Source organism: Jaculus jaculus, chromosome 9 (assembly GCF_020740685.1).
Source record: "Jaculus jaculus isolate mJacJac1 chromosome 9, mJacJac1.mat.Y.cur, whole genome shotgun sequence".
NCBI classification, from domain to species: domain Eukaryota; kingdom Metazoa; phylum Chordata; class Mammalia; order Rodentia; family Dipodidae; genus Jaculus; species Jaculus jaculus.
The window spans coordinates 51,107,640-51,125,959 of record NC_059110.1 but is presented as its reverse complement, the minus strand read 5'-3'; positions in this window follow the sequence as shown (position 1 = coordinate 51,125,959).

The following is an 18,320-nucleotide window of genomic DNA, read 5'->3' as shown; positions in this document are numbered from 1 at the left end:
ACTTTTGGTTTTAAGTTGATTTGATCAGCTATTAATAAACCATACTCACTTGTTTCCCATTTACATTTGCTCTGAAAATCGTTTTCCATCCTTTCACCTTGAGGAGGTGTCTGTTCTCAGTAGTGAGGTGGGTTTCTTGAAGACAGAAGATAGAAGCATCCATTTTCTGATCCACCTGTTAACTTGTGTCTTTTGATGGGTGAGTTAGGACCATTTATATCTAAGGTTACAACTGCGAGATTTGATTTAAACCCTGCCATATCGGATGTTTCAATACATTTGGTGCTTTCCTGGGCTTTATACATTTTTGAGCTGCTCTAGTTTTGGTTACTGTGATCTTCCTCTTGTAGGCTCTTGTGATTGGGTGTTTGATTCTTTTGTGTGCAGTGGTCCCTGAAATATTCTATGTTGTTTTGGCTATGTGCTCATATACTCATATAGCAGACTTTTATCATGGAAAGTTTTCCTTTTACCATCTATTATGGGGGATACTTTCACTGAGTACAGTAGGTTGGTTTGGAAGACATAACATTTTAGACTTTTTTTTTTTTTTTTTTTTTTTTGGTTTTTTCAAGGTAGGGTCTCACTCTAGCCCAGGCTGACCTGGAATTCACTATGGAGTCTCAGGGTGGCCTCGAACTCATGGTGATCCTCCTACCTCTGCCTCCCAAGTGCTGGGATTAAAGGCATGCGCCACCACACCCGGCTCATTTTAGACTTTTGTGTGCTCCATTCCAGGCCCTTTTGGCATTCAGGGTTTCCATTGAGAAATTTGGAGAAATTCTGATGGTATTGCTTTTGTGTGTAATGAGTTCTCTGTCTCTCTTTTTAGTACTCTCTGTTTTCTTTTTTTTTTTTTCTCCTTTTCTTTTTGCTTTCTTTTCTGTGGGTGGGGGGCGGGTTTCTTTATCAAAGTAGGGTCTCATTCTAGCCCAGGCTGACCTAGAATTCACTACTTATGTCTCAGGGTGGCTTCAAACTCATGGAAATCCTCCTATCTCTGCCTCCCAAGTGCTGGGATTAAAGACGTGAGCCATCATGCCCAGCTGTTTTCATTTTTTAGTTTTAATGATGTTGTGCCTTAGAGAGTTTCTTCTTTGTTTCAGTTTGTTTGCAGTTTGATAAGCTTCTATTATTTGGATCAGTATCTTTTTTGAGAGGGCAGGAAAATTTTTTCAATAATTTTGCCTGAATTTCTTCCTCTCTTGGTATATCCATGATCCAGATCTTTGGTCATTTTAGTGTATCCCACAGTTCCCTCATGTTCTGTTCACATGATTTTTTGAACTTTGGTTGTTGAGATCCTCTAATTACTGACTCACCTTCAGTTCATTTATCTTTCTTTTGAAGTGTTTCTGGTTTTCTTCAATTAAATTAAGCCTGGTAAAGAAAGCTGTGTGCATTTCACTGATGTGATTGTTGATTTTTTGGTGATTGCTTCAGTGATTTTCTTGTTTAGGGTCACATAGTTTGTTGTGGTTTCATTTTGGGATTCTATTTCTGTTGTCTCCTCTATTTTCATTGGAGACTTCCATTGAGGGACTAGTTGGAGATCTTTTCATTTGTTTTCTTGTTTTTCTTTTTCTTTCTCTCTCTCTCTCTCTCTCTCTGTGTGTGTGTGTGTGTGTGTGTGTGTGTGTGTGTGTGTGTTTTGGGCTCTACCCATCTCAGGGTGAAAGTCTTATTTTATTAAGAAGGAAGAATTTTTCATTATAGTATCTTCAATGAGTGTTCTGTTTTGTGTTTTGTGTGTGTGTGTGTGTGTGTTTCCCAAGGGTAGTGTCTCACTCAAGCTCAGGCTGACCTGGAATTCACTATGTAGTCTCAGGGTAGCCTCAGACTCATGGTGATCCTCCTACCTCTGCCTCCTGAGTGCTGGGATTAAGGTGTGTGCCACTACACATGGTTTGTTTTGTGTTTTAATGGAATAAAAGTGGGATGGCTTTGAGTCCATGTATGTGCAGGTTATGAGTGTACAATTACACTAGTGGCTCTGGGCTAGTGATGGATAGCAAAGCTGTTGTTGAATTTCTGGAATCTCTTCTCCCTGATCACAGTTGTGCCTTGCCTTTGGGGCTCAGGGCTTATAATACTTGCCCTTGCTCCCTTACTGTACCCAGCTGGGCAGGATATGGAAAATTCACTGGTTTCCCCTGGCAGGTGGTTGCTAGATATTCCTGTGCTCACCTTCTAGGGCACAGTGATGCCCCAATTAGTTGCTGGGAGGTGGCAGGGGTGGTGAGGAGGGGGGAATCACTGGATTCCACAGACCAGGGAGTTGGCTTGTGTGTGGGGGGGAGGGGTTGGTGTGTGGTGGTCTCCAGCAATCAGAGGAGGTGATCCATCAAGGGAGGTCATACAGGGCATGCACAGGCTGTTTGGGTATACATGACTCAAGGGTGCTGGGTATGGCATTGATTGTGGGATACTCAAAGGAGTGCTTCAGGGACCTGTATGGGGTATACTCCACCTAAGGGCACACTCAGGTGCTGGGGTGAGTGAAACCAGCACACAGGTGTGGTGCGGGGTATGTTGGACTAACAGAGGCACATATGAGGGCTGCATGGGGTGTGCACAATCCAAGCACATGGCAGACTCACAGGGGATCTCATAAAGCATACTGGGAATATACATGACACAGAGTGGATGCAGGTGGCACAGGGTGTGGGACACCAGGATTGGTGGACTTGCAGGGTTGTTTTTGCAGGTAATCATGACTTAATTGCACACACTGGCAGCTCAGGATGTAAGAGGCAGCAGGCACCTGGTATAGCAGGCTTGCAGGGTTGTACAGTCTACAGGACATGTGCAAAATCCAAGGGTGCCTGCAGGTAGCAAGGGATGTGGGGGCCCTGCACACAGGGTCAGTAATACAGGCACTTGTGGGAGCTGTGGGGGCCACTGGGAGGGCCACACACAAGGGTGCCTGTGGCAGTGTGGGGTGTGGGAGATATGGTGCTCAAAGCAACTCCTACCACCCTTAAAACCATTCTGTCTCCTCTTTTGTAATGTTCCTTGGACCTTGGCAGGCAAGATAGAGATCTGATTAGTGTTACTTTCTCTGTAGCCTCTACATCTCTATTTTGATGGGGTTTGAGTTGCCATAGTGTCTGTTGCCATCCTCCTGGAACTGATTTTCAGGCTAGCAATGAGAGCAATATTTATGTCACTGCTTCCTCTGTAATGACTTGTAGGACCAGACAGATGAGGTGAAGGTGACCCATCTTCTTATACTAGACAATGAACTCTCTATTCTTTTTTTTTAATTTTGGTTTTTCAAGGTAAGGTCTCACTCTAGCTCAGGCTGACCTGTAATTCACTATGTAGTCTCAGGGTAGCCTTGAACTCTTGGTGATCCACCCACCTCTGCCTACCAAGTGCTGGAATTAATAGTGTGTGCCACCACCACACCTGGCTTGAATGCTCTATTTTCTATTCTTTTTTTTTTTTTTTGTGTGTGTGTGTGTGTGTGTGTGTGTGTGTGTGTGTGTGTGAAAAGCAAAGCAAAGTTTTACTGGTTTAAAAAAAAAAAGATAGAAAAGTTAAAAACAGGATAGTCTGGTATACTAGGGCTCCACTCCAGATTCTGAATGAAGCCCTGAGCTGCTCAAATGTCAGTTTTTATAAAAAAGAAACAGGATGGAAATTAAGCAATAAATCACAATTTACATGTGACAGTTACAGTCATAAAAGTTTAAAGAAAAAAAGAACTTGTAAATAGGTCTGTTGGTCAAGTACAGGAAACACCACCTGGGAGGTGCAGGTAGGCCTGTGACCAGGAGTCCAGCTTATTTTAAAGAGTTTTCTCAACAATTCAGGCCCCAGGAAATGCTCAAAGCCTTTTATTTACCTGCTAATAGCAGAGCCTCCTGGTTGTCTGCCATCAACAGAGCCTCCTGACTTTTATATTTTTTAGGCTAGATATAAAGAAATGTAGAGAAATAAAACATTTTTCTCTCTTTACACTATAAGTAAATCTTCTGCCTTTTAATGTCTCTTTCCCCCATGTCATAACTGGCAAAAGACAAGCCACACCAAGAAACACCAGGCTTCTCAACAACTGTCAAACCAACAAAGACATCTGCTCCCTTTGAAATTTGAGGACAGGACCCTCACCACCTCTGACCTTTATTTTTAAATATATGTATATATTTAATTGACAACTTCTATACTTAGAGACAACAAACCATGGTATTTCCCTCTTCCCCTCCCCTCCCTCATTTTCTCCTTCATAACTCTGCTGTCATATCCCCTCCTTCTCTCCATTAGTCTCTCTTAATTCGATGTCATTATCTTTTTCTCCTATTATGAGGGTCTTGTGTGGGAATTTCTAGGCATGGTGGGGTCTTGGATATCGAGGCCAAATTCTGTCTGGACAGTTGTATGAAAGGAGTGATACCCTTCCTTTGGCTCTTACATTCTTTTCACCACCTGTTCCACAATGGACCCTGACTGAGCCTTGGAAGGTGTGAGATGTTTCAGTGCTGGACCCTCCTCCATCCCTTCTTCTCAGCACTATGTTGCCTTTTGGGTCATCCCAGTGGTTACTGCCATCTGAAAAGAGAAGCTTCACTAACCAGAAGTGAGAGTACCATTAATATATGAGTATGAACATTAAGTGTAGTGCTTTCAGGGAAATTTGGTGAGAGTGATATATACATTTATCCAGACAAGAGAAGGCTTTATAGCCCTAAGGCTCATGACCTCTCCTGACATAGAATTTTCATTAAATTCTCAGTACCAGGCACATATTCCCTCCCATAGAGTGGGCCTTCAGTTCAATTAGAGAGCAGTTTGCTTCCCCCAGATAAGACATGTCACTATTGCACTTGTTCAGTCATTTGGCCTATCTGGCCAAACTTGAGGTTTTCAGTGTCCACTGTTTTCATTGCTGATGACTTCTGTCTCCTATAAGACTGCATACAGTGCAGCTTTTTCCAGCTTTCAGTTGGCTGGGCTACAGGGAGAAGGTTTTCTGCTCAGCACCAACTTGATTTCTCAGTGACTTTGCCACTCAGGCATGTAAAATCTTCAGCAATAGGGTCTTACCATGCATTTCTAATGGGGAACCAAGGGTCTTGGCAATAGGCTGTAATGTTTTGGAAGCAACAGGGACCTCCCTGGCCAATGACTCACTGGAAGGTATCCCATCCCAGGCACTGAAAATTTTCTAGTAACAATCTATGGCTTCTGTACGTGCCATTAAGAAAGTAGATTTTCATATGTCTTATTCAGAATATCTTGAATTTTGATTGACCCTCCAACCCCCACCACCCTTCTTTTATACAATCTCTTTTCCTGACCTAAATTAGGCCTTTTCCTTCACTATAATCGGTTCTTCTACTTACATATATATAATACCATCCTCTTAAGACCTTCCCTTTCCTCCCTCCTTTATAGCTTTTATCTAGCTTATGGGCCTCTGCTACTGATTTTTGGTTCCAGATCACACACAAGTCTATACATTTGTAGCTAGGATCCACATATAAGAGAGAACATGCGACATTTGGCTTTCTGGGCCTGGGTTACCTCACTTAGTATAATCCTTTCCAGATCCATCCATTTTCCTGCAAATTTCATAATTTCATTTTTCTTTACTGCTGAGTAGAACGTCATTGTGTACATGTACCACATCTTTATTATCCATTCATTTGTAGATGGAAATCTAGGCTGGTTCCATTTTCTAGCTATTGTGAATAGAGCAGGAATAAACATGGTTGTGCAAGAATCTGCAAGGTAGTGAGAACAGCCATTAGGATATATCCCTAGGAGTGCTATAGCTGAATCATATGACAAATCTATTTTTAGCTGTCTCAAGAATCTCTACACTGATTCCCACATTGGCTGTACCAGATTATATGCCCACCAACAGTGCAGAAGGGTTGGCCTTTTACCACATCCTTGCCAACATTTATTTTCATTTGTTTTCTTGATGGTAGCCATTCTGAGGGGAGAGAGATGTAATCTCAAGGTAGTTTTAATTTGCATTTCCTAGCTGGCTAAGGATGTAGAACTCTTCTTAGATGTTTATATGCTATCTGTATTTCTTCTGGTGAGAACTCTCTATTGAGTTCCATAGCCCATGTTTTGATTGGGTTGTTTGATTTCTAATTGTTCTGTTTTTTGAGTTCTTTGTATATTCTGGATATTAATCCTCTGTCATATGTGTAACTGGCAAAGATTTTCTTCCATTCTGAAGGTTGTCTCTTTGCTCTATTCACAGTGTCCTTGGCTGTACAAAAGCTTGGTAATTTCATGAGATCCCAGTAGGTGATTAGTAGTTTTATTTTCTGAGCAATTGGGGTTGTATTCAGAAAATCATTACTTATGCCAATATGTTGAAGGGTTTCCCTTACTTTTTCCTTTAGCAATTTCAGAGTTTCAGGTCTGGTATTAAGGTCCCTGATCCACTTGGATTTGATTCTTGTGCATGGAGAAAGACAAGGATCTATTTTCATCTTTCTATATATAGATATCCAGTTTTCCCAACACCACTTGTTGAAGAGGCTGTCTTTTCTCCAGTGAATATTTTTGGCATTTTTGTCAAAAATCAGATGTTGTAGCTGGCTGGGTTAACATCTGGGTCCTCTATTCTGTTCCATGGATCTTCATGTCTGCCTTTGTGCCAATACCATGCTGTTTGTGTTAGTATGGTTTTGTAATTAAATTTGGATATAGTAATACCACCAGCCTTATTTGTGTTACTCAAAATTGTTTTGGCTATGCGAGGATTTTGTGCTTGCAAATGAAATTTAGGATTTTTTTCTATTCTCGTGAAGAATGCCATTGAAATTTTAATGGCAATTGCATTAAATGTGTAGATTGCCTTTGGTAAGATTGACATTTTCACAATATTGATTCTTTCAATCCAAGAACATGTGATATCTTTCCATTTTCTTGTGTTTTCTGAAATTTCTTGCTTAAGTGTTTTAAAGTTCTCAGTGTAGAGCTCCTTTACTTCCTTAGTTAAGTTTATTCCAAGGTACTTTATTTATTTATTTATTTATTTATTTATTTATTTATTTATTTATTCATTTATTTATTTTGAGGCAATTGTGAATGGGAGAGATTCCCTGATTTCATTCTCCACATGTATGTTGTTAGTACATAAGAAAGCTACTGATTTCTGTATATTTATTTTGTATCCTGCTACATTGCTAAAAGTGTTTATCAGCTCTAACAGTTTGCTGGTAGAGTTTTTAGCATCTCTCTTGTATAGAATCATATCATCTGCAAATAGTGATAATTTGATCTCTTACTTTCCAGTTTGTATCCCTTTTATGAGTGTCTCTTGCTTTATTGCTATAGCTAAGACTTCCAGTACTATATTAAACAAAAGTGGGGAAAGTGTACACCCTTGTTTTTTTCCTGAATTTAGCGAAAAAGCTTCACATTTTTCACCATTTAGTATTATGTTGGTTGTAGGTTTGTCATAAACAGTTTTTATTATGTTTAGATATATTCCTTCTAGTCCTAGTTTCTGTAATACTTTTATCATGAAAGGATGTTGGATTTTTTTCAAATGCCCTTTCTACATTTATTGAGATGATCATGTGATTTTTGTCATTTATATGATGTTACATTTATTGATTTGTGTATGTGGAACCATCCCTCCATCCTTGAGATAAAGCCAACTTGGTCAGGTTGAATAATCTTTTTGATATATTCTTGTATTCTGTTTGCCAATATCTTCAGAATTTTTGCATCTACACGCATGAGGGAGGTTGGTCTGTAATTTTCTTTCTTTTTTCTTTTTTTTTCTTGTCCTTGCCTACTTTTGGTATGAGGGTATTGTCGGAGTTTGGTAAAATTCCTTCCTTTTCTCTCTTATGGGAAAGTTTTAGAGGCATTGGTGTTAGTTCTTCCATGAAGGGCTGGTAAAATTCACCAGTGAATCCATTTGGGCCTGGGCTTTTTTAATTGGGAGTATTTCAATAACTGCTTGGATCTCTGTACTTGTTACAGGTCTATTTAAATGGTTTATACCATCTTGATTTAATTTTGGTAGGTCATATGAATCAAAAAATTAACCATTTCTTTCAGATTTTCAAACTTAGAGGAATATATATTCTTAAAGTATGTCCTTGTAATTTTCTGAATTTCTTTGGTATAATGGTTATAATGGTATCTGTTTCATATCTACTTTTATTAATTTTTGTCTCTTCTCTCTTTGTTCTGGTCAAATTTGCTAAGGGTTTATCAATCTTGTTTATCCTTTCAAATTACTGACTCTTTGTTTTGTTGATTCTTTGGATTTTTTTGAGGGGGGGTCTATTTCATTAATTTATACTCTAATCTTTATAATTTCTTCTCATCTACTGATTTTTGGTTTGCCTTGTTCTTCTTTTTCCAAGGCCTTAAGGTGCAGCATTAAATTGTTTACTTGTGAACTCTTTAATTTCTTAATATAGGCCCTTAGAGCTATAAATTTCCCTCTTAGGATTGCCTTCATTGTGTCCCAAAAGTTTTGGTATGTTATATTATCATCATCATTTGATTCTATGAATTTATTGATTTCCTTTTTGATGTCTTCAATGACCCATTGATCATTCAATAGTGTACTGTTTAGTTTCCATGAATTTCTGTATGCCCTAGCTTTTCTTGTTGCTGATTTGCAGTTGAATCCCATTGTGGTCACATAGAGTACAAGGGATTATTTCAGTTTTCCTATATTTGTGGATATTTGCTTTGTGCCCTAACATATGGTCTATTTTAGAGAATGTTCTATGTGCTGCTGAGAAAAATGTATATTCTGCAGCATTTGGATGGAATGTTCTATAGATATCTGTTAGGTCCATTTGTTCCATAACATCATTTAATTCAGATGTTTCTGTTTATTTTTTGCCTGAATGACCTGTCAATTGATGAGAGTGGTGTATTGAAGTCTCCCATTACAATTGTGTTTGATGTTATCTGTGACCTTAAGTCTAATAGTGTTTGTTTGATGAAACTGGGAGCCCCCATGTTAGGTGCATATATGTTTAGGATTGTAATGTTCTCCTGCTGGAGTGTTCCTTTAATCAGTATATAATGACCTTCTTTATCTTTCCTCACTAGTGTTGGTTTGAAGTCTATCTTGTCAGTTATTAGGATAGCAACCCCTGCTTGTTTCCTAGGCCTGTTTGCTTGAAGTACTATTTTCCGTTCTTTTGCCCTAAGGCAGTGTATATGTTTTATTTATTTACTTTTTAAAATTTAATTTATTAGTTTTCTTTTCAGCAAATACAGGAAGTTTGGTACCATTGTTTAGGCTTATCCATGATCTAACCCCTCCCATTGGACCCTCCTTGTTGATGTAAATGGGTCGTGCATTGTGGAGTTAGCCCACTGTTATTGGTATGATAAATGTCTCTGCATATCATGACCCAACATGTGACTCTGACATTCTTTCTGTCACCTCTTCCGCAAAATTTTCCTGAGCCATGTTGGGTTCATTTTTGGTCTGCTTCAGTGCTGCGGTGTTGGGGGCCTCTGAGGCTCTGGCTCTCTGATTTGGTAGGAGTTGATTTTTCTCTGTGTTGGTCTCCTTCCCCTTGTGTTGGTATCAAGTTCATCAGGAAAACAACACCCTTGCTTGTTTCGCCAATTGTCCTTAGTTTCAGTTGGGCCCCTTTTGAGGTATGTTGGGGTAGCTCTCTCCTTAGGATCTGCATCAATCTGAAAAAGAGAAGCAGATTCTCCAATGGAGAGTAAGTTAGCACCCGGAAAATTGAGATAACACTTACTTTTTTGATAGAGAGTTTGATAGGTGTAGGACCTCTTGTACCCCATGATTGATGGTAGCTTGATATTGGAGAGTGGGCTAATGTTTTGGTATGGTTCTGACTTGTTTCCCAGCTCAAGCTATAGGTCTTGTACCACTGAGGGGATCAGTTAGCCAAATCAAGAGCAGTTGGTTCCCCACCCTGGTTGTGTGCCACTATTGCACTTGTGTGGGCATTGCATCAGGTTATTTGTTGCTAATTAGGTTAGACAATGAGTTGCTTGGACAGATATTGGTCATTTCCCCCAGTTTCCCATGTAGCACCTTCTGGCACTAGACATGCTGACTGTCTGGGGACTGACTCTCTCCTGGCTTCCAGCCATGCCATTCCCTTTTATGTGTCAGCTGCGTATGGAGTCTTCAGCAATAGGGTCTTACCACTGGCCTCTGGTGGGTTATCAAGTACTCTGACAGAAGTCTGTCATTGTTTTGGGAAACCTTGTAGGTTTCTCTGGTCAAAAGCTCATTGTGGATGGTAGCTCCAAGCTGGTAGTGGGGGTTACAGGTCAGTACTCACTAAGAAATTGAGGAAAAACATAACTAATATACAAGAGTTAGAGAGGAGGGGGGTAGGGGAAGAGGGAAGATGTAGAAGATTTAGGTTAGTCTTGATCCTACCCTCTTCAGTGTCTTGTGGTTCAGGTGTTTCCTGTAAGGGTCTAGTGAAGGTTCAGCCATTTGGTCTGTCTTTTAGGAAGTAGAATTTTATGGTACCATTGCCGTTTGGGTCCAGATTAGTGTTTTCCACCCTTCAATGCCCTCCCAACTCTCCCCATCCATCCTATTGTCTAGTCCATGAGGTGCTTGCTGGGTATGTAAGGTATCTTGAGTAGATTCAGGTTAGGTGTTGTAGATGAGTGAGACTACTCGTCAATTTTTTTTTTTCTGTGATTGGGTAAATTCACTGAGAATGATCTGTTCCAGGTTCAACCATTTTTCCTCAAATTTCTTTATGTCATTTTTTCTTACTGCTGTATAGAAATCCATTGTGTAGATATACCACATCTTCGTTATCCATTCTTCTAATGATGGACATCTGGGTTGATTCGAGCTTTTAGCTATTACGAATTGAGCCGCTACAAACATGGTTGAGCAAATCTCTCTGGCCTGTGGTTTGAAGGTTTTATGGTAGATGCCCAGTAAGGGTATAACCGGGTCTGTTGGTATTTCTATAGTCAGCTTTTTTAGGAGTCTCCATATTGCTTTCCAGAGTGGTTGTACCATCCTACATTCCCACCAACAGTGAATGAGTGTTCCTGCTTCTCCACATCTTCGCCAGTATGTATTTTCATTTGATTTTTTGATGTCGACTATCCTTATTGGTGTAAGGTGGAATCTCATAGTTGTTTTAATTTGCATTTTTCTGATGATTAGGGATGATAACATTTTCTTAAGTGTGTGTTTGCCATTTGTGTATCTTCCTCTGTGAATTGCCTGTTCAACTCTGCGCCCCATTTTGTGAGTGGGGTATTTGTATTCTTATTGTTTAGACTTTTGAATTCTTTGTAGATTCTAGAGATTAGGCCTCTATCCATTGGATAACCCGCAAATATTTTCTCCCATTCTGTGGGTATTCTATTGGCTTTGCTTATTATAAGCTTGTCTGTAAAGAAACTCTTCAGCTTCATATCATCCCATTGGTTGAGTGACTGTTAAAGACTGTGAGCCACTGGGGTTTTGTTCAGGAAGTCTTTTTCCATTCCTGTATCATGGAAAGTACTTCCTAAATTTTCTTCCAGTAGTATTTGATTTTCTGGTCTTATGTTGAGGTCTTTGATCCATTTGATTTGTGTGTAGTGCATGGTGAAATGAGTGGATCAAGTTTTAGTTTCCTGCATGTGGTTATCCAGTTTGTCCAGCACCATTTGTTGAAGATGCTATCTTTTTTCCAGCCTATATTGTTTGGGCCTTTGTCAAATATCAAGTACCTATAGTTGCTTGACCCAAAATCTGGGTCATCAAGTCTATTCCATTGGTCTATACTCCTGTTTTTATGCCAGTACCATGCTGTTTTTATTACTATGGCTTTGTAGTATAGCTTTAGATCAGGTATGTTGATGCCGCCAGAGGTATTCCTTTGCTGAGGATATATTTGGATATGTGAGGCCTTCTGTTTTTCCATATGAAATTTGAGATCCTTTTTTCTATCTCTGTGAAGAACACTGTAGGGATTTTAATTGGAATTGCATGACATCTATATATTGCCTTTGGTAGGATTGTCATCTTCACAATGTTAATTCTGCCTATCCAGGAGCATGGGAGGTCTTTCCATCTTCTCATGTCATCCTCAGTTTCTTTTTTGAGAGTTTTTATATTTTCGTTGTATAGATCTTTTACTTCCTTGGTTAACATTATCCCAAGGTATTTTTGTTGTTGTTGTTGTTGCTATTGAAAAATGGGACTATGTCCTTTTTATCTTTTTTGTATCTTTGTCATTTGCATACAGAAATGCTACCGATTTATGTGCATTGATTTTGTATCCTGCTACTTTGCTATAGGAGTTAATCACCTTCAGGGGTTTTGGGATGGAGTCTCTTGGGTCTCTTACATATACAATCATGTCATCAGTGAATAGAGCTAACTTAACTTCTTCCTTTCCAAATTGTATCCCTTTTATTTCCTTCTCCTGTCTTATTCCTTGAGCTAGGACTTCCAGAACTATATTGAAAAGCAGAGGTAAGTAAGGACATCCCTGTCTTGTTCCTGATCTCAATGGGAATTCCTCCAGTCTCTCTCCATTAAGTATTATTTGGGCCTTTGGAGCTTTGTATATTGCCTTTATTATGTTAAGATGTGAACCGGCCATGCTAATTCTCTCCAATGTTTTGATCATGAGGTAATGTTGTATCTTGTCAAAGGCCTTTTCTGCATCTATTGAAATGATCAAGTGGTTTTTATGTTTAAGCTTGTTTATGTGGTGTATTACATTGACAGATTTCTGTATGTTGAACCACCCTTGTGTTTCTGGGATAAATCCCACTTGGTCAAGGTTGATAATGCTTTTGATGTGTTGTTGGATTTGGTTTGTATTTTGTTCAGGATCTTTGCATCTATGTTCATTAGGGAACTAGGTCGGTAGTTTTCTTTTCTTGTGGCATCTCTGCCTGGTTTTGGGATTAGGGTGATACTAGCTTCATAGAAGGAGTTGGGTAGCTTTCCCTGTTCTTCAATTGTGTGGCACAGGTTTAGAAAGATTGGTTTGAGTTCTTCCATGAAGGTTTGATAAAATTCATCTGGGAATCCATCTGGTGCTGCACTTTTCTTTTGGGGGAGGTTTTTATTGCTTTTTCAATCTCCACAAGTGTGTTGGGCTCATTGAGGAGATTAATCTGCTCTGAGTTTAGCTTTGGTAGATGATATGCATCCAGGAATTTATCCATCTCCTCCACATTTTCCAGTTTTGTGGAGTAGAGGTTTTTGAAATAAGTCCTGATGTTTCTCCCATTTTCACTTATGTCTGTTGTGATCTCTCTTTTTCATTTTGAATTTTGTTAACTTGGAGTCTCTCCTTTTTTTGCTTGATCAAATTGGCCAGAGGTTTGTCAATCTTGTTTATTTTTTCAAAGAACCAGCTCTTTGTTTTGTCAGTTGCCTTAATTGTTTCCTTGATTTCCAATTCACTAATTTCTGCTCTGATTTTACTTATTTCCTTCCTTCTGGAGCTCTTTGGGTTGGATTTTTCTTGTTTTTCCAGTGCCTTTAGGTGGATGGTTAGGCTATTGATTTGGGATCTTTTTGCCTTTTTTATGAAGGCATTGAGTGCTATGAATTTTCTCCTGAGGACTGCCTTCATTGTGTCCCAAAAGCTTTGGTATGATGTGTTCTCATTGTAATTCAATTCCAGGAATTTTGCAATTTCATTTTTTATTTCATCCACTATCCATTTATTGATTAAGAGTATGCTATTCACTTTCCAGTTGTCATTGGGATTCTTGGTGGTTATTTTGTTGTTGATTTCTAGCAATATAGCATTGTGATCTGATATCATGCAGGGAATTATGTCGATTTTCCTAAATATGTGGAGGCAGTCTTTGTGACTCAGTATGTAGTCTATTTTAAAGAATGTTCCATGGGCTGCTGAGAAGAATGTGTAGTCTGTGGATTTGGGATGGAAAGTTCTGTAGATGTCTGTTAGGTCCAAGTGTTCTATGGTTTTGTTGATCTCTCTTACTTCCCTGTTGAGTTTCTGTTTGGCTGATCTGTCTATTACTGATAATGGTGTGTTGAAGTCCCCCGCTATGATGGTGTTGGTGTTTATTTCTGTTTTATTGTCAAATAGGCTTTGTTTTATGAACTGTGGTGCCCCTGTGTTTGGTGCATACAGATTTATGATTGTAACATCCTCTTGATGGATTGTTCCCTTTATAAGTAGGAAGTAGCCTTCTTTGTTTTTTTTGGATATTTTTGGTTTGAAGTCAATTGTATCCAATATTAACATAGCTACACCTGCTTGTTTCTAATTCCCATTTGCGTGGCATATTGTTTTCCATCCTTTCACCCTGAGGAGGTTTCTGTCTTTCATTGTAAGGTGTCTTTCTTGAAGGCAGGAGATTGAAGGGTCTAATTTTTTGATCCACCCTGTTAGCTTGTGTCTCTTCATGGGCGAATTAAGGCCATTAATAATTAGGGTGATGACTGTGAGATTTGATTTGATCCCTGCCATGTTGTGGTGGTAGAGATATGTTGGTGTTTTCATGGAATTTGAAATTTTTTGTGTCTACTCTGGGTTCGGTTGCTTTAACTGCTTCTTTAGGCATTTGTGTTTGGTTATTTGTTTCTTCTCTGTGGAGAATTTCCTAAAATATTTTCTGTAGATTTGGTTTTGTGTTCATATAATTGTAAAGCTGAGTTTTGTCATGCAAAGTTTTCCTTTCACCATCTATTTTAAGGGAGACTTTTGCTGGGTAGAGTAGTTTGGGTTGGAAGCCATAATTTCTTAGAGTTTGGTGAGTTTCATTCCAGGCCCTTCTACCTTTCAGTGTTTCCATTGAGAAGTCTGAAGTAATTCTGATGGGGTTTCCTTTGATACTGGTTTGCTGTTTTTCCCTAGCTGCTTTTAGGATTTTCTCTTTGGTGTCAATGTTTAGGGTCTTAATGATAATATGTCTTGGGGAGTTTCTCCTTTGGTCTAGTCAGTTAAGAGTTCTGTTTGCTTCTTGTATCTTGATGGGCCTTTCTTTTAAGAGACTGGGGAAGTTTTCTTCAATTATTGTGTTAAATAAGTTCTCCATGCCTTTGTCTGACATTCTTCTCCTTCTGGCATTTCAATGATTCTGATATTAGGACGTTTACGTGTATCCCACAATTCCCTCATGTTCTGTTCACAAGAACTTTTGAACTTACTGAAGTTTTTGAACTCTTGAACTGTTTCTTCCATCCTGTCTTCCAGATCAGAGTTTCTCTCCTCCAGTTCTCTCTCTCTATTCTTGAGATCCTCTAGAGAGTTTTGGACTTGTTCAATTAAGTTTTCTACTACTTTCCTATGTATCACTTCCATCACTCTGTCCAGCTCCCTTTTCACCTCATTTTCTGATTTTCTTGATGATTCTTGGAAATCATCCTTGCATTTCTTTATGTTTTAATTTAGTGTGGCCAGCTTATTTTTAAGGCCCTCTTTTTTTTTCACTCTCCCTCAACTCTCTTAGCTCTCTTTGAATTCCTTCCAGTGTCTTATCATATTGCCCTAGCTTAGTGATGGTAGCATCCACACGATTATTGGTCCTTTGTAGCTTTCCTGCAAGTTCTAGCAGTAGGTTTGTCAGGGTTGCATTGCTCATAGCTTCCACTTGATGTTCTGATCCTAAACTCTCTTCCATGTTTTGGTTAGATGTAATCCTTGTTGGACTGGGTGATCTGTCTGGATTTTCTTGCATTTTATTTTTCATGTTATTCCTTTTGCGCTGTGGTCTACCCATGTCAGTGTATGGGCAGGTAGGTGCATGGAGCAGCCTGGGCTCTAGCTCAATGAGAATCTAAGGCAGCCTGAGGAAGTTTCCAAGCAGCCTGGGTCTTTGCTCTCTCTTGCCAAAGCCGCCTATCTACTGCCTGACAGGAGCACCAAAGTTGCCTGAATTCTCACCCAGTAATGCACCAAAGCTGCTTGCCTTCGAGCTTGAAAGGGGACTGAGATAGCAAGCCCTGAAGCTGCCCAAACTCTGGCTGGAAACACTGGGACCTGCAAACAGTCTGCGCACTCCCACCTCAGGGGAGTGTGGGATGGGTGGCGATGGATACTAGGGGACGGCACCTGAGCTGGCACTAGTGACTCAGTGTGGGCTTGTGTGGCCCTTGCTGTGGGACTGGGCACGCTGCATGTGCAATTGTAGTGCAGAGGCAGCTGATGCGGGCATGGGATCAGGACACAGCAGAGGCTGGCCGGGGGGCAAGTGAATGGAGCACAGCAGTGGGGGGTCTGGTAGCCGCCTAATCACAGCAGAGGTGGCCCCTGTGGGTGTGCAAACCGAGCACAGTGTGGCAGGCCAGCACACACAATCAGAGCACAACGGCGGAGGTCCCTGCGCAGTCAGCGCAGCTGCTGGCAGGTGAGCAATGGGCTGGCGGGAGCATGATCAGAGCACAGCCGCTTGGGACACGGGGTGTGGCGGCTGTAAGGGGGGGTAGACTACCCACCCAAGAGGGGATTCATGATTCCCTGTTTTTCCCCAGTCTTTGCCCTTCCACTGGCAAGAAGACCCTGAAAACCCTTAATTTCTTGCCTTTCTTTTCTGGGTATCTGCAGCACAGCTAGGCAATCGCCATCTTGGCCAGAAGTCTCGTCTCTTTTTTATTCAGAGATGAGTTTCCTGGAGGCAACAAATGGCAGGATTCTGCCTTTTAATCCAGTCTGCAAGCCTGGGTCTTTTGGATGGTGCATTGAGGCCATTGATATTAAGAGTTTTTATTGAAAGGTGTGGTGGTTTGATTCAGGTGTCCCCCATAAACTTAGGTGTTCTGAATGCTAGGTTTCCAGCTGATGGATATTTGGGAATTAATGCCTTCTGGAGGGGGAGTATTGTTGGAGCAGGCTTAAGGGCTTTATAGCCAGTTTCCCCATGCCAGTGTTTGGCACACTCTCTTGTTGCTATGGTCCACCTTCTGTTGGCCAGGGGGTGATGTCCACCCTCTGCTCATGTCATTGTTTTCCCCTGCCATTGTGGAGCTTCCCCTCGAGCCTGTAAGCCAAAATAAAACTCTTTTTCCCAGAAGCTGCTCTTGGTTGGGTGATTTCTACCAGCAATGTGAACCGGACTGCAACAGTGAAGTGGTACCGAGGAGTGGGATTGCTGCCAGACACCTGACTGTATGGCATTGACCTTTTGGAGCTTATTTTCTTTCTTTTTTTTTTTTTTTTAAATTTCAGTGTCTTCTGAATACTTTATTTATTTATTTATTTGAGAGCGACAGACACAGAGAGAAAGACAGATAGAGAGAGAGAGAGACAATGGGCGCGCCACGGCTTCCAGCCACTGCAAACGAACTCCAGACGTGTGTGCCCCCTTGTGCATCTGGCTAACATGGGACCTGGGGAACCGAGCCTCGAACCAGGGTCTTAGGCTTCACAGGCAAGCGCTCAACCGCTACGCCATCTCTCCAGCCCTGGAGCTTATTTTCAAGAGGAATGTAGAAGGAGTTGAAATCTTGGCCTAAGAGATGCCTTGCAGTGCTGTAAGTACAGTGTGATGGACTATTCTGATCTGAGCTGCAAGACACGAATGCAGTAAGAACTATGGACTGTGAGGTTTGGCTTATGAGGGTGAGAAAGAGCTTTGCTTGGACTGGGCTAGCAGTTTGCGTGAGAAGCTTGCTCTTATGCCCATGTCCTGAGAAGCTGTGCAGGGTTGCTTTGCGTAGAAATGAACTGGTTTGTGCAGAGGGATATGGCGCAGAAAGAAAAATCTTTGGGTAAATTGTTGCCCATTCAGCTGCAACTGAGAGATTATAGCCTTTGAAATTGGGCTAGCTGACCTGCACTGGGGCAACAGGAAGAATGTCAACTCTTTCAAAGGGGCCTTAGTGCTCAAGGAGTGTCCTGTTCTTCAAAGTCTGCTTTATTCCCCCCTGGATTAACAAACTGGCACCCTACCTGGTATCGTGGAGTATGAGAAATGCTGGAAAGAGGGTCATTGAGTTTGCAACATGGTCTTGTGTTTTGGAAATGGCCATGGGCAGTGTGAAGCGGGTTTGCTGGTTGCCTGCATAGAGATCCCATGGGGCCATGAGGATGAACCGTGACTTGCAGTGGAGACCCAGTGGAGATGCCAGGACCATGAGATGGCTGCCAAGGAGCTGCCGGCCCTGATGAAGTTTCCCAGGACTGTGAGTAGCCTAGCTGGAGGGGAGGAGTTGAAATGCCAGAGACTTGTTGCTGGTGAGAATTATCGGACTTGAAGATTTGTCATTGGCTAGAGTTGCTGGACTTGAAGCTACAGAGTTTTTTTGTCCCGGTTGTTTTAAATCTTGTATTGGTTGAATGTTTCTTTGCTATGCCCAATGCCATCTTTTGCAGTGTGAATACTTATTCTGTGCCACTATGGGTTTTTTGAGGTTATTTTTTGGT